General features: G+C 46.4%; 1 protein-coding gene and 1 non-coding gene across 3 annotated transcripts in view; both read right to left on the minus strand.

The window, feature by feature from the left end:
• The window catches only part of ARHGEF18 (Rho/Rac guanine nucleotide exchange factor 18), a 569,373-nt gene that overhangs the window by 366,061 nt on the left and 178,922 nt on the right, over positions 1-24,390 (minus strand). The window lies entirely within an intron of this gene.
• LOC143980038 (small nucleolar RNA SNORA35) lies at positions 16,172-16,300 on the minus strand. Its single transcript, XR_013274184.1, has one exon. It is a non-coding gene; the product is annotated as a small nucleolar RNA SNORA35 (small nucleolar RNA).

Consider the following 24,390-nt stretch of genomic DNA (forward strand, 5'->3'; position numbering starts at 1 on the left):
GTCACACCATATTTGCACAGCGTACTTACAAGCGCACTTTTTTTGGGGAAAAAATAATTTATTTAATAAAAAAAAATAAGACAACAGTAAAGTTAGCCCAATTTTTTTTTATATTGTGAAAGATAATGTTACGCCGAGTAAATTGATACCCAACATGTCATGCTTCAAAATTGCGCCCGCTCATGGAATGGCGACAAACTTTTACCCTTTAAAATCTCCATAGGCGACGTTTAAAAAATTCTACAGGTTGCACGTTTTGAGTTACAGAGAAGGTCTAGGGCTAGAATTATTGCTCTTACTCTACTGATCGCAGCGATACCTCACATGTGGTTTGAACATTGCTTTCATATATGCGTTCGCTTCTGCACGCAAGCTTGGCGGGACAGGGCGCATTTAAAAAACATTTTTTTTTCTTATTTTAACTTTTATTTTTATTTTTTTTCACTGTTCTTTTAAAAAAAAAAAAATGTGTGTCACTTTTATTTCTATTACAAGGAATGTAAAAATCCCTTGTAAAAGAAAAAAGCATGACAGGTCCTCTTATATATGAGATATGGGGTCAGAGAGACCTCACATCTCATACACTAAAATGCAATTTAAAAAAAAAATCGTCATTTGAAAAAAATAAAACAAATAAAATGTCCCTCTAAGAGCTATGAGCAATGACTTGGAGACAGGTGGGGGGGCTGGAGGCGCTATCTTCCCCTCACTCGTCTCCATGTCAGGCCAGGGACAGGTCCAGATCGACGTCACGGACCTGGCTCCTAACTTTTTTAGCTGGCTCCTAGATTCCAAGCAAATTTGTCAACCCCTGCCCTACACCATAATAACAATCATAGCGGCTGTTCCGCTGCTTGATCGTTCTTACAGGAGGTGAGAAGGGACGCCCTCCCTCCCGCCACCCTCCGGTGCTTCTACCGACTCGCCAATACGATCAAAGCCAGAATAGTTTTTTGTTTTTTTTATTTCAGGCTTCCCAGCCTAGAGGTGAGATGTGGGGTCTTATTGACCCCACATCTCACTGTAAAGAGGACCTGTCATGCCATATTCCTATTACAAGGGATGTTTACATTCCTTGTAATAGGAATAAAAGTGATCAAAAAATGTATTTTTGGGGAAAAAAATGTCAAACTAAAATAAATAAATTAAAATGAGCAATAAAAAATTAAATTAAAATTAAAGCGCCCCTGTCCCCATGTGCTCGCATGCAGAGGCGAGCGCATACTTAAGTCCCGCCCACATATGAAAACGGTGTTCAAACCACACATGAGGTAAATTATTAGAGCGAGAGCAATAATTTTGGCCCTACACCTCCTCTGTAACTCAAAACATGTAACCAGTAAAAAAATTTCAATCGTTGACATTTGCCGCTATTCCACGAGCATGTGCAATTTTGAAGGGTGACATGTTAGGTATCTATTTACTCGGCGTAACTTCATATTTCACATTATGCAAAAACATTGGGCTAACTTTACTGTTTTGTTTTTTTAAAGCACAATTTTTTTTTTCCAAAAAAAACGCGCTCGAAAAATTGCTGCACAAATACCGTGCGAGATAAAAAGTTGCAACGACCACCATTGTATTCTCTATGGTCTTTGCTAAAAAAAACATATATAATGTTTTGGGGTTCTATGTAATTTTCTAGAAAATGAATGATGATTTTTCATGTAGGAGAGAAATGTCAGAATTGGCCTGGATGGCTGATGTGCTCCCTGCATGTTGGGCCTCTGTATGTGGCCACGCTGTGTAAAAGTCTCACACATGTGGTAACGCCATACTCGGGAGTAATAGCAGAATGTGTTTTGGGGTGTAAATTGTGGTATGCATATGCTGTGTGTGAGAAATATCCTGATAATATGACAATTTTGTGAAAAAAAAAGGAAAAATAAATCTTGATTTTGCAAAGAATTGTGGGAAAAAATGACAACTTCAAAAAACTCATCATGCCTCTTACTAAATACCTTGGAATGTCTTTTTTCCAAAAAGGGGTAATTTGGGGGGTATTTGTACTTTTCTGGCATGTTAGGGTCTCAAGAAATGAGATAGACCGTCAGTACTTCAGGTGTGATCAATTTTCAGATATTGGCACCATAGCTTGTGGACTCTATAACTTTCACAAAGACCAAATAATATCCACCAATTTGTACTTATTTTTCCCAAAGATATGTAGTAGTATACATTTTGGCCAAAATTTATGAAGAGAAGTTACTAATCTGATAAATTTTACAACAGAAACAAAGAAAAATTTATTTTTTTACAGAATTTTCGGTCTTTTTTCTTTGATAGCACAAAAAATTTAAAAAAACAGCGGTGATTAAATACCACCAAAAGAAAGCTCTATTTGTGTGAAAAAAAGGACAAAAATTTCATATGGGTACAGTGTTGCATAACTGAGTAATTGTCATTCAAAATGTGAGAGCACCAAAAGCTGAAAATTGGTCTGGTTATTAAGGGTGTTTAAGTGCCCAGTGGTCAAGTGGTTAAAAGCCCCCTGTGTCACATGGTGCCTCTGCATCTGGCACGAGAAAGAAGGAGAAGTGGAGCAGAGAGAGTGAGAGCCCAGAAGCAAGCAAGCAAGCAAGCAAGGAAGGTATGATGATGACTGCTGAGCTGCTGGCTGTTTCCTTGCTAGACCGTGGGGGAGGGAGCAGAGCTGCTGTAGGCAGAGAGCTGACTGAGTCTGCAGTGCTTATCATCTGACAGGAGAAGGGGGAGGAGGGGGGTTTCTGTTGTGCATGCAGGCTGTGCTCCATGGAGGAATTAGGATGATTGATGGCTGTTCTTTTTATAAGGGAGCTGCTGCTGATTGCTGAGCATGCGGAGGGGAGGGAGACTCTGTAGTCCTGTCATTTAATTTATGTCAGCAGCAGACAGTCTGATCTGCTGCAAGAGGAATCCTGTCCTGTGATCTTGGCACTCTGATTTGCCTTGGGCACAGCAGTCATTAGACTGCCCCTGCAGATCAGGAGATTCTGTTAGCCCCCCTCTGTCAGCCCACCCCCCATCTCTGTCAGCCCTCCCCACCTCTGTCAGCCCCCCTCTCTGTCAGCCCCCCTCTCTGTTAGCCCATCCCTCTCTGTCAGCCCACCCCTCTCTGTCAGCCCCCACCTCTGTCAGCCCACCCCCTCTCTGTCAGACCACCCCCCTCTCTGTCAGCCCCCCCACCTCTGTCAGCCCCCTCTCTGTCAGCCCACCCCTCTGTCAGCCCCCTCACCTCTGTCAGCCCGCTCACCTCTGTCAGCCTACCCCTCTCTGTCAGCCCACCCCCTCTCTGTCAGCCCAACCCCCTCTGTCAGCCCACCCCCCCGTCGGCCCACCCACACCTCTGTCAGCCCCCCACCTCTGTCAGCCCCCCACTCTCTCTCAGCCCTCCCACTCTCTCTCAGCCCACCCCCCTCTCTGTCAGCCCGCCCCTCTCTGTCAGCCCACCCCTCCTCTGTGAGCCCCCCCTCCCACCTCTGTCAGCCCCCTCCCCTCCCTGTGAGCCTCCCCTCTCTGTCAGTCCTCCTATCTGTCAGCCACAGCAGGGTGCACCATGCCAGCCACCCACTGGCCCACTGCATGGAGCCAGGCCAGCCACCTGCAGCAGGGTGCACGGTGCCTGCCAACCAAACAGCAGGGAGCCAGGCCAGTTACCCACAGCAGGGTGCACCATGCCAACCACCCACCCACTGGCCCACAACAGGGTGCCAGCCAGCCACCCACGGTGACCCACCCACACCAGGAAACCAGCCTGCCACAACAGGGTGTCACCCAGCCACCCACAGGAGCCAGCCAGTCACGGTGACCCACCCACTGCAGGGAGCCAGCCAGCCACCCTCAGGAGCTGACCGGCCACTGTGATCATCCACAGCAGGATGCCAGCCAGGCACCCAAGGTGACCCATCCACACCAGAGAGCCAGCAAGCCACAGCAGGGTGCCGGCCAGCCACCCACAGTGACCCACCCACACCAGGGAGCCAGCCACAACAGGGTGTCAGCCAGCCACGGTGACCCACCCACTGCAGGGAGCCAGCCAGCCACCCACAGGAGCCAACCGGCCACTGTGACCATCCACAGCAGGATGCCAGCCAGGCACCCAAGGTGACCCATCCACACCAGGGAGCCAGCAAGCCACAGCAGGGTGCCAGCCAGCCACCAACTGGTGCCAGCCAGCCACCCACAGGAGCCAGCCACAGAGGATGCAGGAGCCAGCCACCCACAGAGGACGCAGGAGCCAGCCACAGCTACAGTACCCATAGTTAAGGTAAGAGGAGCGCTACACAGTGCCAATTTTATTTCTTTATTTGTGAGAGGTTGGGGCAGGGCAGGGGTGAGAGTCATGTCACAAGGAGGACCAGAGTGAATAAAGATGTTCACTGTACACTCTGTTAGAAAGAGGCCCCCCTCCAGGTCTTAATATACTCCTTTTCAGTCTATAATTGGACCGGAAGAGTGGACACTGACAGATTCTACAATGGACACTGAAAGGGCCTCTGTTAGAGAGACCCCCCTCCAGGTCCCATTAGACTCTTTTAAAGTCACCAATAGGTCCTGGAGGGGGGGGGGGTCTCTCTCTAACAGGCACTTTCTAATGCACACTGTTAGAAAGAGACCCCCCCTCCAGGTCCCATTAGACTATGTTGTAGTCTCTAATGGGGCCCGGAGGGGACACTTTCTAACAGACTGTCCAAAGCACACTGTCAGAGAAAGCCCTCCCTCCAGGTCCCATTAGACTGTTAAACAGTGTTTTGTTTTGTTTTATAAAAGGCAGTACTTTATGCAAAATGAAGGAGCAGGACCAGGGGCGGGTCATGGGCAAGGCCTGACAGGGGGCTCTTGCTTAATTTGGTCCAGGGGCCCTGGATGTTGTCAGTCCGCCCCTGTTACATACCATCTGTATAAACTACATGATGATATGTTAGGTTAAAGATACTGACTGAAACAAATAGCAGTTCTGTACCTTTACAATCGTATATGAGAACATTCAATCATAGACAAGAAGCAACAAAGAATTGTCTATGAAACACAAGCTGAGGCAATGTTGTGTTACAGTCTCACATCTCATTAAAGGTGAGCTTTTTTTCTGAAGGGGATACTGAAATTCCTCAGTACCATCAACTGTACTCATATTGCACTCACACCATCATTCTAGAGTGTGGAAATGGACGTAAGAGAAAACCCTTTTGGGGAAATTCACTAAAACTGAAGCAAAAAGAATCTGACACAATGTAGTAACCAATCAGTTTCTAGCCTCAGCTTCTTCAGTTAAGCTTTGAAAATGAAAACTAGAAGCTGATTGGTTACTATGCACAGCTTCTCCAGATTCTGTCTGCTCCAGTCTTAGAAAATTCTTCTCTTTAACTCACTCAGCTTGCAGTTGTGTGTAATTCCCACATTAGGAGAATCAAGTTGTGAGGTTCATTGGAACTTGCCATGATCCCTTTATCCAGTCTCTGTCACCAGATGGCTACTTTATGGATAAAAACATCCTAGAATGATTTTTTTGTCATTTTTGAAATCACACTTTTGGAGCCTTTAATCCACTGCCAGCAAGATGTTCAAAAGATATCAGTACCTGTCACAGTCCATATGAGCACCTGAGTACCTATCACCGCCCTTCAGAGTACCCGAATACCAGTCACCAGGCCATCAGAGTACCTGTCACAAGGCCATCAGAGTACCCGAGTACCTATTTGCAGCCCATACCTCATAGAATATACGTTGCTGTGTTTTCTTTCCAAAATGGGATCATTTTGTGGGTAATTCCACTGTCCTGGTGCTCAAGGATCTTCAAAAGTGTGATGGGTAGGAATGAAATGAGATGTGTAATTTATGCTTCTAGCTCGCCTGAAAGTTCTACTTCAATGTTTGGCCTCTCTATGTGGCCAGGCTGTGTAAAAGTCCTACACATGTGATATCGCCATACTTGGGAAAAGTAGCAGAATGTTTTTTGGGGGTGTAATTTTTGCTATATACATGCTATGTGTTAGAAATATCTTATAAATTGACAACTTTGTGTAAAAAAAAATGCTTTCCTGACAGACTCCATGGCAGCAACGTGTGGGTTAAGTCCCGCCTCCACTACCCTATAGGACACTACTCCCATAAATCTTTGCTCCCTGCCCATGGCCGTGTTCTTTTTTTGTCCTCCTCCGTAGGACCAGACGTTATGGTCTTTCTACCTGAAGATTGCTCCCACACGGTTCCATTGTTGGTTTGGCCGAATTGCGACTGGATGGAATTGTCGCATGACTCCGTTAAGCCCTAGCTACTAGCGGGGTATGGAGTGGGCATTGGATATAAGCGCTGGAGGAAGCCAGAAGCCTAGCCACTGGCAGGCAGGCTGCGCACTTGGTCGGATAGCCCAGCTAAATAGCAGGTGACCTATTTTGCCCTGAGAAGTCCGGTATGTATTGTGCTTACCTTCGGCCCGGAGACGATCGTGTGGGAGCGGTAAGATTGTTCCTCTTTTCCATGGCAGCAGTTTGTGTTTATTTTCTTGTCGTTTCTCCTTCATTTTCCGTTCGTTTTCTGTGTCTGTGTATGTGGGTATAGGCGTGACGGTCGGATTAGCCTGCGTTCCGCCGGTGCTCACTTCCGGGTCTTCGTCGGTACGTTCGTTCTGCGCATGCGCGCGTACGGCACAGGATCGAGGCTTGGTTCGCGCGTGCGCGGTGGCGGCGGGATGACGCTATTCTCGCATGCGCAGTAGCGGTACACAGGACGCGGTGATGACGTCATTAGGGCGCCTTATTTAAACTTAGAAAATAGCCTGCAGGCTTTGGGAATGCTTGCAGGTTATTTCGTGACTTCCCCTTGTCCAGGTTTTCTGCTGTGGAGGTAGGTGGCCTTCTGGGAAGAAGGGGGTGGGCATGTGTGTGTTTGATGCCCTCAGCCTTACTTATATGACTTTGCAGCATTTATGGAAACCCCTAGAGATATGGACTCACCTCCGGCCTGTATGTGGCCAGCCCTCTCATAATAGGTACTGTCTGGGGAGGAAGTAAGGGGGGGGGGGAGTGGTCCGGTATTAGTCAGTGTGTTATCTTTCCTTATCTGTATGTCTCTTCTATCTCTGTCTTAGCCCATCTAGATCAGCACAGCAACGCAGCTCAACGCACAGAGGAAGCAATTCTTCTAAGTCTTACCACCGGCACTCATATTCTAAGTCTAAACATCACGGCTCACCCTCAAGATCTGGGCGCCGTAGCGAGGATCGATCTCGCTCCTCCAGGGCTCATTCCAGCCACTCTGTTATTAATACTTGCTGGGGATGCAGATCGCAAGTTCCTATTGGGAAATCCCTGTGTGACCTCTGCTTTTCTAAAGCCTCTAGTGAGAGAGGGGGTACGGACCAGCAACTAAGATCCCTTGTGGAAAAAGTGGTGAAAGAATCCCTCAAGGGGATCGGGGCCAATCAGACCCCTGTGCCTCAGTCAGAATCACCTCAGTCACCAGTCAGGGATTCGCATGCTCAAGAGCTTTGGGAGTCCTCTTTAACAAGCCACCATTCAGCTGCTGCTTCAGACAGTGAATCTGAGGAAGATAGCCCCTGTGTGGGGTTTGACTTTGCCTTACTTTCTCCCTTGGTGAAGGCCATCAGAGAGGCTTTGAACTGGGAAGATGAGGTGGCTAATCCTTCCAAACAAAGGAAGTATTTCAAGCAACTTAAAAGGGAGCGTCTTAACTTTCCATTCCTGTCTGAACTTGGTGAGGTCATCACGGATGAATGGAGTAAAGTTGAGAAAAAGAATAGTATGCTCTCAAAAGTCCTAAGGTTATATCCCTTTAAGGAGGATGAGGTCAAGTATCTGGAATCCGCTCCACTCGTGGATGCAGTGGTGATGAGATTAGTAAAACATGTGACCCTTCCATTGGAGGATACAGTTTCATTCAAGGATGCCTTAGATAGGCGGATTGATTCCGATTTAAAGAGAGTCTACCTCACTGCTGGTATGGCATGCAAGCCAGCATTGGCTTTAGCGGCAATGTCCAAAGCCATGGAAGTCTGGACGGACGGTGTGGATGATACTCTCAGAAACATTTCGGATGAAGTCGCTAAAAACTCTCCTATCCAGGAGTTGCGGCTTGCTTCGGCTTTTCTGGGGGAGGCTTCGATTGACATCATCCGCCTAGTGTCCCGGGTCATGCTTTCAGCTGTAACCGCCAAACGGGCCCTTTGGCTTCGTCCCTGGCTGGCTGATCCAGCATCTAAACAGGTGTGGTGCCGTATCCCCTTCGAGGGTTCTTCTCTTTTTGGGAATAAATTGGATAATGCCATAACCCGGGCCACTGGTGGTAAGTCGGGGTTTCTTCCCCAGGATAGACGCTTAAAAAGCCAGAGGAGATTTTTTCCTAAAAAGCAGTATCAAGAGCAGGCCAGGCAGGCCCGTAGCTATAAACCGGGTCGGGAATATTCCAGATCATGGAAATCAAGGCAGTCATCCTTTAAGAAATCCGCCAAGAGCAGTGCGTCAGGAGAGAGGGAACCAACCAAATCTTTTTGAGATTGGGCCCGCTCAGATAGGCCAGGTGGGGGCTCGTCTTCTACATTTTCGGCATGTCTGGGCGGCCTCAATCCGGGACCTCTGGACCGTCAGAACGGTCTCTTCAGGCCATTCTTGGACCTTCTGCAGGTCCCCAAGACTAAAGTATGTTCCCACTTCATTTCCAGCCACAGAAGAAAAAAGGCAGATCTTGTTGGCCTACGTGAAATCTTTATTGGCTCAAGGCGCTGCCGTACCCGTGCCAGACGATCAACGAGGGAGAGGAATTTATTCCCCTCTTTTTATGGTCCAGAAGAAAAACGGTTCTTGGAGACCAGTTATAGACCTTACACATCTGAATCGTTTTATCAAGAAGGAAAGGTTTAAGATGGAAACCTTGTCTACAATACAACAGTCAGTCCAGTCAGGAGACTGGATGATTTCAATAGACCTAAAGGACGCTTACTTTCATGTCCCTGTGGCAGAAGATTTTCAGCAGTTTCTGCGATTTTCAGTAGGAAAACTACATCTCCAGTTCGTGTGTCTCCCGTTCGGACTTTCAACGTCCCCCCGAGTGTTCTCAAAGGTGTTGTTGGCCGTAGTGGCTCTATTGAGAACCAAGGGAATTCGTCTTTACCACTATTTGGACGATCTTCTGCTGCTAGCCCAGGACAGAGACCGTCTGTTACTGCACAAGGGTCAGGTTATCTCCACTCTTCAAGAGTTCGGTTGGATCCTGAATCTAGAAAAGAGTCAGTTAATTCCCTCCCAGTCTCTTGTGTTCCTAGGCGCACTCTTCAACACAGTGAGGGGTACCATCTCTTTACCCGAAGTGAAAGTAGTGGTAATTCGAGACAGAATTCGTCCGGCCCTCTCAGCCTCCCATCTTCTGGCTCTTCAGTGCCTGAGGATTATTGGCACCATGGTGGCCACGATTCCAATGGTGAAGTGGGCCCAATGGAAGATGAGACCGTTCCAAAAGGGGTTTCTTCACCAATGGCTGGGCAACAAGATGCAACCTATCCGGATCACATCTTCAATGAGAATCTCTCTGCTCTGGTGGCTTCGGAAGGAGAACCTATTCAATTGCCATTCCATTCTCCCCATCTCATGGGTGACAATAACTTCGGATGCCAGCAACAGGGGCTGGGGCGCCCACTGTTTGACGGAAGTAGCACAGGGCACCTGGGACTTTCCTTCCAGGAGGATGGTGTCGAATATTCTAGAATTGAGGGCAGCCTTCCAGGCGCTCCTAGCCTTTCGGCATCTGGTCTTAGGAACCTCGGTCCTACTCAGACTAGACAACACTACAGCAGTGGCATATATAAGGAGACAAGGAGGTACTCGGAGTCTGTCCCTTCTTCAGGAGGTAGAGCCAATCATGTCTTGGGCTCAGAAGAACCTGGTCAACATTACAGCAACTTATGTTCCAGGAACGCAGAACGTCCAAGCGGATTTTCTGTCTCGGGTCAATCTGGACAACAACGAATGGTCCCTTCACGAAGAAGTTTTCAGGTGGATTCCAACGTTGTGGTTCTCCCCAGAGGTCGACCTATTTGCTTCCCCTTGCAACAAGAAACTGGCGAGGTATTATTCCAGGTTTCGGGATCCTCAGGCCTACGGAGTGGATGCGCTGACGAATCGATGGTGGTTCAACAAAGCTTACGCCTTTCCTCCAACTCCTATTATTCTGCAGTTCCTGCGGAGACTCAAAACAGAAGCAGTAGAGGTGATAGCTGTAATACCTTATTGGCCCAACAGGCCATGGTTTCCGCTTCTAATGCTCCTCAGTGTCAGAGATCCGATTCCCTTACCTCTCAGACCCGATCTTCTATCCCAGGGCTCGAAGCTCCATCCCTGTCCAGCCCACCTATGTCTGAGGGTCTGGTTTTTGAGAGGGGAAGGTTAGAGGCTCTGGGTTGCCCAAAGGAGGCCATTCCTACTCTCATGAGTGCAAGGAGGAAAAGTACCAACCAGGTATACGAGAGGATTTGGTCTAGATTCACAAGTCACTTGTCTTCCAGGTCTTGCTCCAGTGGTAATTTGACGGTTCAGGATGTTCTCGGTTTCTTACAGTCCGGACTGGACATTCCCCTATCTGTCAGCGCTCTTCGTGTGCAAGTCTCGGCAATCTCGGCCTTTTCTGGAGTATCCTGGGCTAAACATCCATTGGTTCAGCAATTTTTTAAAGGAGCGATTAGACTTAGACCACAGAGGAAACCTAGGTTCCCCAAGTGGGATTTACCGCTAGTTCTCGACTTCTTCTCTCATCTGGACAGAACACTTTCAGTCAAAGAATTGTCCCTAATGACATCTTTTTTGGTGGCCATATCCTCAGCAAAAAGAGTCTCTGAGATTCAGTCTTTAGGGTCAAAGGAACCTTTCCTCACATTCTTCCCTGACAGAGTGGTCCTAGTGCCAATGCTGGGTTCGAACCCAAAGGTTACCTCAGTCTTTCACGAAAATCAGGACATTACCCTTCCTACCTTTCATTCGGCTGGGAATCAGGATCTTCATCCTCTCGACATGGGAGTTATCTTGAAACGATACCTGGAGGCGACAGCTTCTTTCCGGCAATCAGATTATCTTTTTGTTCTTTTTCATGGTAAAAGCAAAGGCCTTAGGGCTTCGGTCAGATCCATCTCCACGTGGGTGGTTCAGGCGATCCAGTGGGCTTATAATGAGAAGGGCTTGGCTCCTCCTGAGGCGGTTACGGCGCATTCCACGAGAAGTCTCTCTACTTCTTGGGCAGCTTCACGTCATGTGGCTCCTGAGGTTATCTGCAGGGCTGCCTCTTGGTCATCCATTCATACGTTTATGGCTCACTATTGTGTTGAACCTGCCAGTCTATCTTTTGTTGATTTTGACTTAAAGGTGCTGTCGGTGGACAGTGTTAAAAAAATTTTTTGTTCAGCATTTTTTGCCCACCCGAGTGTGTTTGGCGAGTTATTTCCCACACGTCGCTGCCATGGAGTCTGTCAGGAAAACGGAAAATTCCTATCAAAATACTTACCGTAATTTTCCTTTCCTGATGGACTCCATGGCAGCAGGAGTTCCCTCCCAAAATGGCTGGAGTAGGCTAGTTATCGAACACGGCCATGGGCAGGGAGCAAAGATTTATGGGAGTAGTGTCCTATAGGGTAGTGGAGGCGGGACTTAACCCACACGTTGCTGCCATGGAGTCCATCAGGAAAGGAAAATTACGGTAAGTATTTTGATAGGAATTTTCAGTTTTTTCATTTTTTTCCACATTTTCCAAAAACTTCTGGAAAAAAAGAACCGTTCAAAATACTCATTCTGCCTCATAGATTATACGTTGGGGTGTTTGCTTTGCATGCTTTCCAATTCCATTGTCCTGGTGCTCCAGGGCCTTGAAAAGTGTAATAGGTGGTTGTGTAATGAGATGTGTCATTTTTGCTCGTAGAACGCCTGAAGGTGCTACTTCAATGTTGGTGCTCTGTACGTGGCCAGGCTGTGTAAAAGTCTCACACATGTGGTATCGCCATACTCAGGAAGAGTAGTAGAATGTATTTTGGGGTGTAATTTTTGTTTGAGAAATAACCTGATAATATGACAATTTTGTAAAAAAAAAAAAAAAAAAAAAAATCTTAATTTTGCAAAGAATTGTGGGAAAAAAATGACAACTTGAAAAAAACTCTCCATACTACTTACTTAATACATTGGAATGTCTACTTTCTAAAAAGGGGTCATTTGGGGGCTATTTGTACTTTCCTGACTTGTTAGTGTCTTAAGAAATGAGATAAACACTATGTACTGAAGGCCTGATCAGATGTGATAAATTTTCAGTGATTGGCGCCATAGTTTGTAGACTGTATAACTTTCACAAAGACCAAATAATATACACTAATTTGAGTTATTATTACCAAAGAAATGTAGCAGTATAAATGTTTGCCAAAATTTATGAAGACAAATTACTAATTAGCAAAATGTTATGACAGAAACAAAGAAAAGGGCATTTTTTTTCACAAAATTTACGTGTTTTTTTTTCATTTATAGCACAAAAAATGAAAAAAAAAAAAAAACACTAGTGATGAAATACCACTAAAATAAAGCTCTATTTGTGTGTAAAAAAGAAAGCAAGTTTCATATGGGTACAGTGTTGCATAACTGAGTAACTGTCATTCAAACTGTGAGAGCGCTCAAAGCTGAAAATTGGTATGGACAGGAAGGGGCTATAAGTGCACTGTATTGAGGTGGTTATTGGGATAATAATGAAGCTGCTTTGCTGGTGATACTGATGGAGTTATGGCAAATGTATTTGAAAAGGCTTTTTTTGTCTTGTGATATCAAGAATAATATTATTATGATTGTTGTTTTATTTTTTGGGTAAGTTACCACAACACCATTATCCCATGGTTTTTAAGATCAAAGACACAACTATGTTGGTGTCCCTTGTTAACTTTATATTGTACAGGCAGTCCCCGGGTTACGAAAACAACAGGGACTATAGCTTTGTTCATAAGTCGAAGTTTTTCGTAAATGGCACCACTGCATTTGTAAGTGTAACTTCCGGTCGGAACACTGCGTCCGTAAGTGTAACTGCCTCCTGTGCATGGATGTGGGATGTTCCGGGTGCTTGTTATGTTATCTGGGGCGTAGTACGGCAGTGTGGGATGTGTTCGGAAGTGCTCGAAAGTGCTCAAAAGTTATCCAGGACCCGCCTGGAGCACAAGTGGCCAGCATTTGAGGCCGTTCGTAAGTAGGAGTCATTCATAACTTGGGTGTTCATAACTCAGGGACTGCCTGTATTTTTAAAAATGGAACTACCTACTCCCAAACTGCCATCTGAAGTAAAACACATAGCCAAGTATTATTCTACACAATTTTTTTATTGTGCATTAAAAAAAAGAAAACCAATTAAATTAGAGATGCTGTCTGCCATCCAAATATAAAGAACTTACCCAAAAAGTGCATTCTATGCATACAAAAATAAAAAAAATATATAACAAATAAAATCATTATTCAACAAAACAAAAAATATGAGTTAAGGGGGTAGAGGTGAAAATCCCCACACCAGCGACCTTGTTGGGGGTCTTGTGGCTGGTATTGCCACTAACCGCCATGCTGCTGTGGTGGGTGGGGTGGCTGTGGAGGTGGTGGATGTGAGGCCACAAACCACACAGGTGTGTGTTTTCGGCAATTGGGCCCCTCACCCCGTGGTTGAGGAGCTGCAGGATGAGTTCCTCACACCTGCTCCTTTGCTCACCTTTTATCTGTCTTAATTTATTTGTAGTCAGCACGGCAAATCCCTCAGCCTCATCTGGGTCTGTCTGGATGGCAGTAGTGGCCTGGCTGAGGAAGGTAGATGTGGCCTCCCCAGATCCCTGCTCTTCCTGGCCCTTTTAGCAGGAGGGTGTAGGGGAGGGATCTGTGACTCCGTCTGGCTGCTGACTGCTGCAGACTGACAATTTCCTGTGTATGAAAATGGGACATAATTAGAAACTTTTTTAGGGTGTGGTCATCAATCACACACAGTTTTGATCTCACTGTGCAAGTTTGATGTGGAGAAATAGAAAAGCTATACCTAGGTCAAGCTGGGCTCCTCCACATCTTCATCCTATGTAGCAGGACCTGTGTGGACCTCAGGAGATGTGGTCTAAGCAGAAATCAAAGGAAGTGTAGACAGTGATGGCCTGGGTTCTGTCTGGTCAGTCAAAAAAAATGCAGGCTGTCGTAGTATCACAGCCTGGGCAAATATAGGTCATCTGCTGCTGCTCCAGATCTCTCTGAGTGAAGGACCTTGTTGAGTCAAGGACCTTGATGAATGAAACTACGTTTAAAGTGCGTCATGACGCTGGGGTGTGACCATCTCTCTTCTGCATGCGACACACACGGCTGAACATTTGTGAGGGACAACATGGCAGATTCGGCAGATTGCAGACAGCTCCGCAGTGGTGGAGCTAATAGGAGACACAAAGCAACCCCCATGAGCAAGGGTGACATGGTGGAGATGGTGCGCATCCTAGAGAAGCATGATTAAAACTGCAAGCTGCACAATTATGAAAGGCCCAACAGCCGAAAGGACCTAATTTTGGAGAAGGTCATAGCTGTTTTGCATTGCGAATTTTCGGTGGAACAATCAAAGGACCAAATCAGAAAATAATGGTCTGATCTCAAACGCCGTGAACAAAACCAGATGGAGTAGAGACATCAGATCATAAAAAAAGTAAGCAATATTTGTTTCTAACCAATATGGATATGTGAAAATTAGCTCTCTGTATATGTTCTTTATACAAGTAGCTTGAGAGAATTCTATCTAATGTTTTCTAAAATCTTTGTATGACTTGGTATTTTAAAGATGAAGATAAATATAAAGCAGATATGAACATTCTTATTTGCTTCTGTTTTTGGACATTTCTTTATTTTTGGATGAAATTTATTTCTCTTCTTTCAACAGGGAGGAACCAAAAAAGGAGGCTACAGACTAGCCACCACAACAGGGGAGCTAACAAAGCCATCTTCCTCACAAAAACACAGGGGTGTTTCTAGGTGGGCCAAAGGCCTTCAGCTTAGGGCAGAACTTAAGGTGTGAAGAACACTTTCTGGTGGCTGCCTGGCTCATCAGTGCCCATTAATGCAGCCTTGCCAGTGTAGACATGGGTAGAGGAGAGGCCCTGGGGTTTACAGTCACAGAGTCATGCCTGCTAGGATGATCATCATATATCCCCTATCCCATAGGAGACAAGAGGGATGGGGGGCAACTGCTTTACTTTTTCAATGTTGGCACTTTCCCAGTGTTTGCCCTCTGTAAAATGACATCACCTTCCCTTTTCTATGCATTTTTCATAGAAAAACAACCAGAGTGCAGCATGATGGAGTCTACTAGTCAGGAGCAAACATTGACATCAGACCAAGTGCAAGGTTGGCAACTAATGTAGCAAAATTGATGCTAGAAACAGATGGGACTTGGGGTGGCTTAATGAATGGTGTATTGTTTCTTTTTAGAGGAAAGTGAGTGTGGTGAGCTCACTCAGGATGTTTGTTTAGAGCCATGGAATCTGATTCCTGGACCCAGCAAAGACCTTACCATTGTGGACCTCAAATCCCCTGACGCGAGTCACACTGAGGGCCAAAGTGACCCAGAAGAGGAATAAAGTATTCAGGAGCCTCTTGTTTGCGTAAGTAAGTATTCTTGGAACCTGCCTTCAAATGTGTATACATGTCAAGTGTTTATTTATTTATTTATTTATTTTTTCATTTTTTTTTTTCCTTTTATTTGAGAATCCTTGTAAAGTATAAACAGAAATGTCATCAAAGACAAAAAATAAAATGTAAAATTTGAAAATATTGGCACACACCACTATTAGAGATCATCTGGGAATTCATTAGGTGACCAGGATGGAGCCAAGTGCAACAACGGAACCCCGGCCATAGGGGTGCAACGTCTAGAGACATACAATGGATGGGTGTAGCATGTCAGGCTCCAGTCATATGGGCGCCAACGCCTCTACAGCATGAATGAGGCGTTCAGAGTGGCCTGGAACCCTGTGCTGACAGCCTGCAACTGAATGGAGGTGCAGCAACTATACAGACAGCAGAATGTCTGAGTTCAGTCACAGAGCGCACGGCCCCGGAAGGAGGAGCGAAGATGGATCCGGCCACCAGCAGGGACATCGCAGGTAAAATGCCACATAATGGGCTAGTATGCGATGCATACTAGCCCATTATGCTTTTACTTTAGTGGGTGTTCCCAGCTATCGAAAGGGTCGGCCCACAGCAGAGTCCGGCCTTTCTGCAAGAAGGGGATTATTCTGGCACCAGAATGAGACCCCAGAGTCAGAGGAAGACCAAGGAGACACTTAACAGTGCGGAGTCGAGTGTTTATATGTCCAAACAAAGCACCCACTCCACACATTAGCAAAGTATGTAGTGCCTTAACATTAGCATGGAGAAGGAAGAGGTGGAAAGAGCTGGCAGCGTTGCTAGGTCCCCGAGTTTTGGAGACCCAGGCACCAGGGCCAAGATTACAAAGTAGTTGCAATGTGTACATTCCTAGTAGTGTAGATGTCTGAAGGGCAAGCAGGTTGCAAGCAACAATAGACTGGGTCGTGGGGACTGGGAATTTGACTAGTAACTTGACCACAAACTCACTATGTAGGGCCTCAGCCACTTGATCATCAGTCCCTTAATACTTTTTACACTTCTTACTATGTCATGATCTTCCACGATGCACTATTGGCAGAATGAGTGCAGATTAGGGATGAGCTGAACACCCCCCGGTTCGGTTCGCACCAGAACATTTGAACGGACTGAAAATTCGTACGAACTTTAGAACCCTATTAAAGTCTATGGGACTCGAACGTTCGAAATCAAAAGTGCTAATTTTAAAGGCTAATATGCAAGCTATGCAACAGACAACACCAGCAATAAGGAGTATCTTCAGGTGTATACTGTTCTGGAGGCACACAACACCCAATTTTACTCCTGCAGATGCCTGTATTAGAGAACACCAGCAATAAAGGGTAGATACAGGTGTATACTGCGCTGGAGGCACACAACACCCACTAACTCCTGCAGATGGCTGTATTAGGGAGCAACAGCAATAAAGGATAGATACAGGTGTATACTGTGCTGGAGGCACACAACACTCACTAACTCCTACAGATGCCTGTATTACAGAACACCAGCAATAAAGGGTAGATACAGGTGTATACTGTGCTGGAGGCACACAACACCCACTAACTCCTGCAGATGGCTGAGAAAAGAACACACTGTCCCTGCCTATCTAGCTCTTTCCCTGCACGCCAAAACACTACACAAGGCCGCCACGCTGGCGGCCTTATATAGTGTGGGGCGTGTACTAAACCTCATGAGCTATAATTGGCTACAGGCATCCTGCCTGTGGCCAATTATGGCTCTCCTCGCTGCCGGCGCTGTGATTGGCCAAGCATATGGGGTCACAATGCATGCTTGGCCAATCACGCGCCAGCAATGCACTGCGATGGCGTAGTGCATTGTGGGCCATTCGTGCCACTGGTGCGAACGGTCCACAAAGTTCTGAATTCGCCAAACAGACGAACGGCTGATGTTCGAGTTGAACATGCATTCGAACACCGAGCTCATCCCTAGTGCAGATATGTTGCATTGTTTGAAGGATCTGGAGCAAATCAAGGAGGCTGACACTGCTTTACATCAAAGAATCTGAGATTTAGTGGACATGCTTGCCAAATTTTAATTTCCTCTTGCCTGGTCTGAGGTTTCTTGTCCCACTTGTTGGTTTCTGTTTGCCCTTTAAATATTTACCATGTTTTTATAACTTTGAAATGTCAAAGTTTAGGGACAGAACTGTTTCTCCACTCCACTCCTCTACATCTATTTTGCTAAAGCCCCAAAACACACAGTGTGTCAACATGTGCTATCTCCCGTCACTGGGTATCAATAGATGTGTTTTGGGGGTGCAACCCCTTCCTCATAACTAGGGTTGAGCCGAACACCCCCCCTCCCCGTTCGGTTCGCATCTAGAACATGCGAACAGGCAAAAACTTTGTTCGAACATGCAAACACCATTAAAGTCTATGAACATGGAAAACCAAAAGTGATAATTTCAAAGGCTTATATGCAAGTGTTTGGGGACCGGGGTCCTGCCCCAGGGGACATGTATCAATGCAAAAAAAGTTTTAAAAACGGCTGTTTTTTCGAGAGCAGTGATTTTAATAATGCTCACGAAAAAATGGCCGTTTTTAAAACTTTTTTTGCATTGATACATGTCCCCTGGGGCAGGACCCAGGTCCCCAAACACTTTTTATGAAAATAACTTGCCTATAAGCCTTTAAAATTAGCACTTGATTTCTCCCATAGATTCACTATTCGGTGAACGGGTGAAGAGCCAATGTTCGAGTCAAACTCATGTTCGACTCGAACATAAAGCCCATCTCTACTCATAACTAAAGTAGGTCAGAGGAAGGGGTTGCACCCCCAAAAAACACATCCATTGATACCCCATGATGGGAGATAGCACATGTTGACACACTGTGTGTTTTGTGGGTTTAGAAAATAAATTGTTTGGAACTGCACACATTTTCGGCAGGGGATCATAAGGGGCATTTAATAGTTCTGCCTATAAGTGTCCATGGCTTCAAATGTTGGCTTTTAGAGGGGTGAGATGACCCCATCTGAGGAAGGCAACAGCCACACAGTCTTGGGATACTAATGTCTCATTTGGCCTTTACTTTACCAAACTCAAACTTTGTAAGTTCCTGAGTTGGGGATGTATATCTAATGTTCTAATGTTAATGTCTAACATGCCTTTTAGCTACAAAAAGGGATGAAATAATGCAAAACATACATATACACCAAGATTTTGGTTTGTTTTAATTTGTGGCTTATTATTTCAATGCTCAATACCAGTGTATTTGTTAAGTTGTTGTAGTTACAGTGACAATGTTCACTTAAATGTTCCTACCTCATGTAGCAAATAAGGAACATTTGCATTATTGTAGCAAGTGTCCAAAATAAAGGCCATTTATGAAAATATTAGACAGATAAGAAACACAGACAACAGTAGTTCAAATTAAATATGAGTTTAGGATCAAAAAAATATTTTATTCCTGATCAGCTACAATTTGCTGCCAAGCCACTGCTCCTCTACCCAAAAAATAATCCAGGTATTTTTGCCGTAGATTTCTGGCATTTTGGGAGGGCAATCCAGCACAGGCATTTTCTAGAGCCGTCATCACACCCACAGATGGCTGAGCTACAACCTCTTCAGCTGGGCCTGCCACTGCACGGTCTGCATCAGTTGTAACTGAGGCAAAGTAGCTGCTAGCATTCCTCCTTAAAAATTATGGAGTATACAGCAGCACAGTACCGCATGGTTTATTTTGTACAGTGCCAGGTTAATTGGTGTTAAAAATAGCCTGAGCCAAATGAGGAGGATGCCAAAGGTATTTTTGACCACCCTTCTGGCACGAGAGAGCCTGTAATTAAATATTCTCTGCTCTGGGGCAAGTTTCCTCATAGGAAACAGCTTCATAAGATGTTCCCCCAGAGCAAAGGCCTCATCTGCAACAAAAACAAAATTGAGGCCCTCCACATCAGAAGGTGGCAAGTTTAAGGTGCTATTCTGGAGCCGCTTGTAGAACTCTGTCTGTGTAATGACTCCTCCATCAGAGTTGCGGCCATTCTTCTCAACATCAAGATACAAAAACTCATATGTGGCAGACATTACAACTAGCAGGACTATGCTGCAAAAGCCCTTATAATTGAAATAATATGAGAGAGTTGGGTGGTGGGACAATCCGAAAAAGTTTTCCATCAATAGCACCACCACAGTTGGGAAAATCCCACTGATTATGGAACTGGGCTGCAACGTCATGCCATTGCTGTGGGTTGGAAGGAAACTGGATTAAAAAAATAAAAAATAAATTACTACTTCTGCACATAACATTGCAAGCAGAGTTGACACAAACATGCATGGGCAACTTAAGGATAACACTTAAATGAGTATTTAAAGACCAAAGTGTAAGGTCAACTTATTTGATTCCTCACCCCCTCTGGTGGCCCATTATAAAAAAAGAATGGTGGTTAGATGTTTTGGACAGGTAACCCTCTCCACTTCCATGAGAGCTGTTTTCAGAAATAATGTGTGATACTTTGGCCAGCCCCTCCTTACTTACACTATTGGCAGTCCAGTGAACAGGTAAGAAGTGTCATAATCTAAAAATAGAGATACACACTGTCCAAATTGCAGCATATTTGAACATTCTGAAATAAACTATCAATATAATAGGAGACAAAAACTTTCTACGTTACAATTTGAAGGTAATCAGGCAGGCCCTTGCACTACATGGTTTGGTGAATTAAGCCAGAAACATGAACACAAATGAGGGGTAGTGTGTATGGGTTTTGCAAAGTCAATAGATAGAGTATTTGTATCTTTTGACTTAGCATTTTTTGGGGGTTAGTTTGTGACACAAAAAATGGCCTCTTGCACTGTGCCTGAATTTGAGGACAACAAGAACATTTGGACACATTTTAGGCTTTGTTTATGGCACGCCCAAAACTGAAGCTGACAAAACACATTGTTAAGTTACTAGGCTAGGTGTGTATGGGCCCAGGATAGCATTCTGGGGAGGTTAGTGAAGGAAAATATGCATGTAGGCCATAAAAGGAGCAGGAAAAGCTTACAGCATGCATGAGGACAAAGAGGACTTTCATAGCATATTCCAACATTGATAATTATGGAATAAACAAAATAAAACAAAACAGCAAACATTAATACATAGAATGTGATCTTAAAGGTAAAAACTTACTCGAATATAGTCTTTCTGCAGGACTTGCATAATGGCTGAGTAGATGTCTGGAATAATGAGTCCCAGCACCTGGGGGGGGAGATCCCAGTGGTAAACCTGAGGTCCTGAAGACTTCTCCCTGCCGCCAAGTACCACAAGGTGGCAATGAGTCTTTGCTTGGAAGTATTGCCAAGCCTCATACATGTGTCCTGCTTCTTAATATAGGGGGGTCACAAATGCCAAGAATTTACTAAAGCAGGGGTCCATCATCCGGAGATAATTCCGAAAATCATCTGGATTATTTTCCTGAATCTCCCGCAGAAAAGACATATGACATAATTGGTCACGTTTAAGCAACCAATTTTTGGTCCAAGAACTCCTCCTTCTCTTGTTCCTGGACTGGACTTGGATCAAAGCAATAACTCCAAGCCCAATAATTGCACGTTCTCTCCTCCGATTCGGCAACATGGCTGGTTGACGAATGGTCGTTCAGAAATTAACTAAAAAGCATGAACTGAAAAGCACTAATCAACACTCACCAAACTTCTACTAACACACAATTAGCAGAAGGAGCCCAAAGGGTGGCGCCTGACAATTGAACTTCCTCTTTATCATCTCGTAGTACGTATAATATGTCAATATGTTTGTGTTTGTTAGCTGACAATTGTGTACCGTTAGTATGCAAGACAAGTTCCTGGCACATGCTCTTCGGACAAAAGTCTGATGCCCTGTTGGCCAACAATCCGATCGTGTGTACGAGGCTCAAGTCTGCTGCTGCCAAACAAGAAATGCTTGAACTATAGTACATTGATGAACAATCGGGTGGAAAAGTCAGGCAAACTGAAGTCCGCAGGACAATCCCCCCGTGTGTAGCCTCCGGCATACTTTTTTGACCCGAAAGTACGGCAGACTTAGAAAGTAGTTTTGCACTCCAATCTTCCCGCCGGACTCGCATTTCGGCGGACAATCCGGCCGTGTGTATGCCAGTCCGCCGTACTTTTGAAATGAACAGACTTTTCCCAGAGAAAAGTCCGCTCATTTCCAGCGGGTCTCCAGGTAGGCGGGCCCGCGAAGGACACGTCGCTGGCCCTGCCACCTGGTATGGACTTAAAGGGGACCCCCAACGCCGAAAAAAATCGGCGTGGGGTCCCCCCCCAAGTCCACAACAGACCCTTGTCCGAGCACGCTACCCGGCCGGCCAGGAAAGGAGGGGCGAGCGCCCCCCCAGCCATACCAGGCCGCGTGCCCTCAACATGGGGGGTGCCTTGGGGAAGGGGGGCCGCGCGGCCCCCCCTCACCACAAAGCACCTTGTCCCCATGTTGATGAGGACAAGGGCCTCTTCCCGACAACCCTGGCCGTTGGTAGTCAGGGTCTGCGAGCGAGGGGCTTATCGGAATCCGGGAGCCCCCTTTAATAAGGGGGCCCCCAGATACCGGCCCCCCACCCTATGTGAATGAGTATGGGGTACAATGTACCCCTACCCATTCACCTGTAAAATAAAGTACAAAAAAAAACACAACACACAAGATTAAATAATTTATTGCACAGCTCCGGGGGTCTTCCGTCTTCGGGGGTCTTCTCGCCGGACTCCTCCGCTATCTTCTTATAGCTCTTTTGCTAGCAGAGGAGCCCAGCATTCTTCTTCGTCGCCGCGGCCTCTTCTTCCGACTTCGGGGGTCTTGTCCCCCTCTTCGGTTCTTCTGCCGGGCCACTGCGCCTTCTTATAGCTCTTTTACAGGCGGTGGCCCGATCTTCTGTCGCCGCCGCCACCGCTGCCTTCCGTTCTTCTTCTTCTTCTTCTCCTGGAGATGTTGACTCGAAGCTCTCTCCGGCCGCAATGCCAGGGACACGGTGCGCGGGGACTTATATAGGGACAAGGGGCGAGGTCATCGGTTGATGTCACATGGGTTGATGTCACATGGGTTGATGTCACATGGCGACAGTCCCAGCATCCTCCGGGACTGTGACATCGTAAGGGGGCGGGGTCACCATGTGACATCAACCCATGTGACATCAACTGATGACCCCGCCCCTTGTCTCTATATAAGTCCCCGCGCAGCGCGTCCCTGCCATTGCGGCCAGAGAGAGCTTCGAGTCAACATCTCCAGGAGAAGAAGAAGAAGAAGAAGAACGGAAGAAGACCGGGCCACCGCCTGTAAAAGAGCTATAAGAAGGCGCGGTGGCCCGGCAGAAGAACCGAAGAGGGGGACAAGACCCCCCAAAGTCGGAAGAAGAGGCCGCGGCGACGAAGAAGAATTCCGGGCTCCTCCGCTAGCAAAAGAGCTATAAGAAGATAGCGGAGGAGTCTGGCGACAAGACCCCCGAAGACGGAAGACCCCCGGAGCTGTGCAATAAATTATTTTATCTTGTGTGTTGTGTTTTTTTTGTACTTTATTTTACAGGTGAATGGGTAGGGGTACATTGTACCCCATACTCATTCACATAGGGTGGGGGACCGGTATCCGGGGGCCCCCTTATTAAAGGGGGCTCCCGGATTCCGATAAGCCCCTCGCCCGCAGACCCTGACAACCAACGGCCAGGGTTGTCGGGAAGAGGCCCTTGTCCTCATCAACATGGGGACAAGGTGCTTTGGGGTGGGGGGGCCGCGCGGCCCCCCTTCCCCAAGGCACCCCCCATGTTGAGGGCACGCGGCCTGGTACGGCTCGGGGGGGTGGGTGCGCTCGCTCGCCCCTCCTCCTTTCCTGGCCGGCCGGGTAGCGTGCTCAGACAAGGGTCTGTTGTGGACTTGGGGGGGACCCCCACGCCAATTTTTTTCGGCGTTGGGGTTCCCCTTTAAGTCCATACCAGATGGCGGGGCCAGCGGCGTCTCCTTCGCGGGCCCCGCCTACCTGGAGACGCGCTCGAAATGAGCGGACTTTCCTCCTCATGCGTGGGCGAGTCCGTTCAGTAGGGCGGATAGTACGGCGGACTTAGTACGCCGTATTAGTCCGCTGAAAAAGTGCCGTGTGTGGGCAAGTAGCCCATTCGTAAAGTACGGCGCACAGTCTGGCGGGAAGTCCGCCAGCAGTCTGGCGGGAAGTCCGCCAGACTAAGTCCGTCGGATAGACGGCTACGTGTGTACGCGGCTAAACACATACCAGAAGTCACAATTTTGAGAATAACTGGGGATGGGAGGAAGTTCAGGAAGATCAGGCATATTACCACTTTATAAAAAATAAGCTGTTGCAGCCAAAACTACTTAAAAAAGCCTTTTCTATTCTATTTGGGGCCCCCATTTAACCCTTTGCTTGCCAAGGACATATCCACATTAATGCAATTAAAGATTAAGGGCCAGTGCACACCACATGCAGTCCAGTGCGGTTCTTATTCTGTATCAAAAACGCATGGAAAGTAGGTTGTATTGTTTGCAATGATTCACACCAGCGCGTTCCAGTTCCAGAAAAAACGTAGAACATAATGTATTTTTCCTGCACTGGACTGTACTGAAACACGATAAAACTCATCAAAAATGCACCTGGACTGGACTTCACACCACATGCAGTCCAGTGCAGTTCTTATTCTGCATCAAAAATGCATGGCAAGTAGGTTGTATTGTTTGAAATGGTTCACACCAGTGCTGTTATTTCCAGGGCATTCCAGTTCCAGAAAAAATGTAGAGCATACTGCATTTTTCCTGCACTGGACTGTACTGAAACACAATAAAACGCAT

Source organism: Lithobates pipiens, unplaced genomic scaffold (assembly GCF_037356315.1).
Source record: "Lithobates pipiens isolate NorthernLeopardFrog02 unplaced genomic scaffold, aLitPip1_a1.2 Scaffold_13, whole genome shotgun sequence".
Lineage (NCBI taxonomy): Eukaryota > Metazoa > Chordata > Amphibia > Anura > Ranidae > Lithobates > Lithobates pipiens.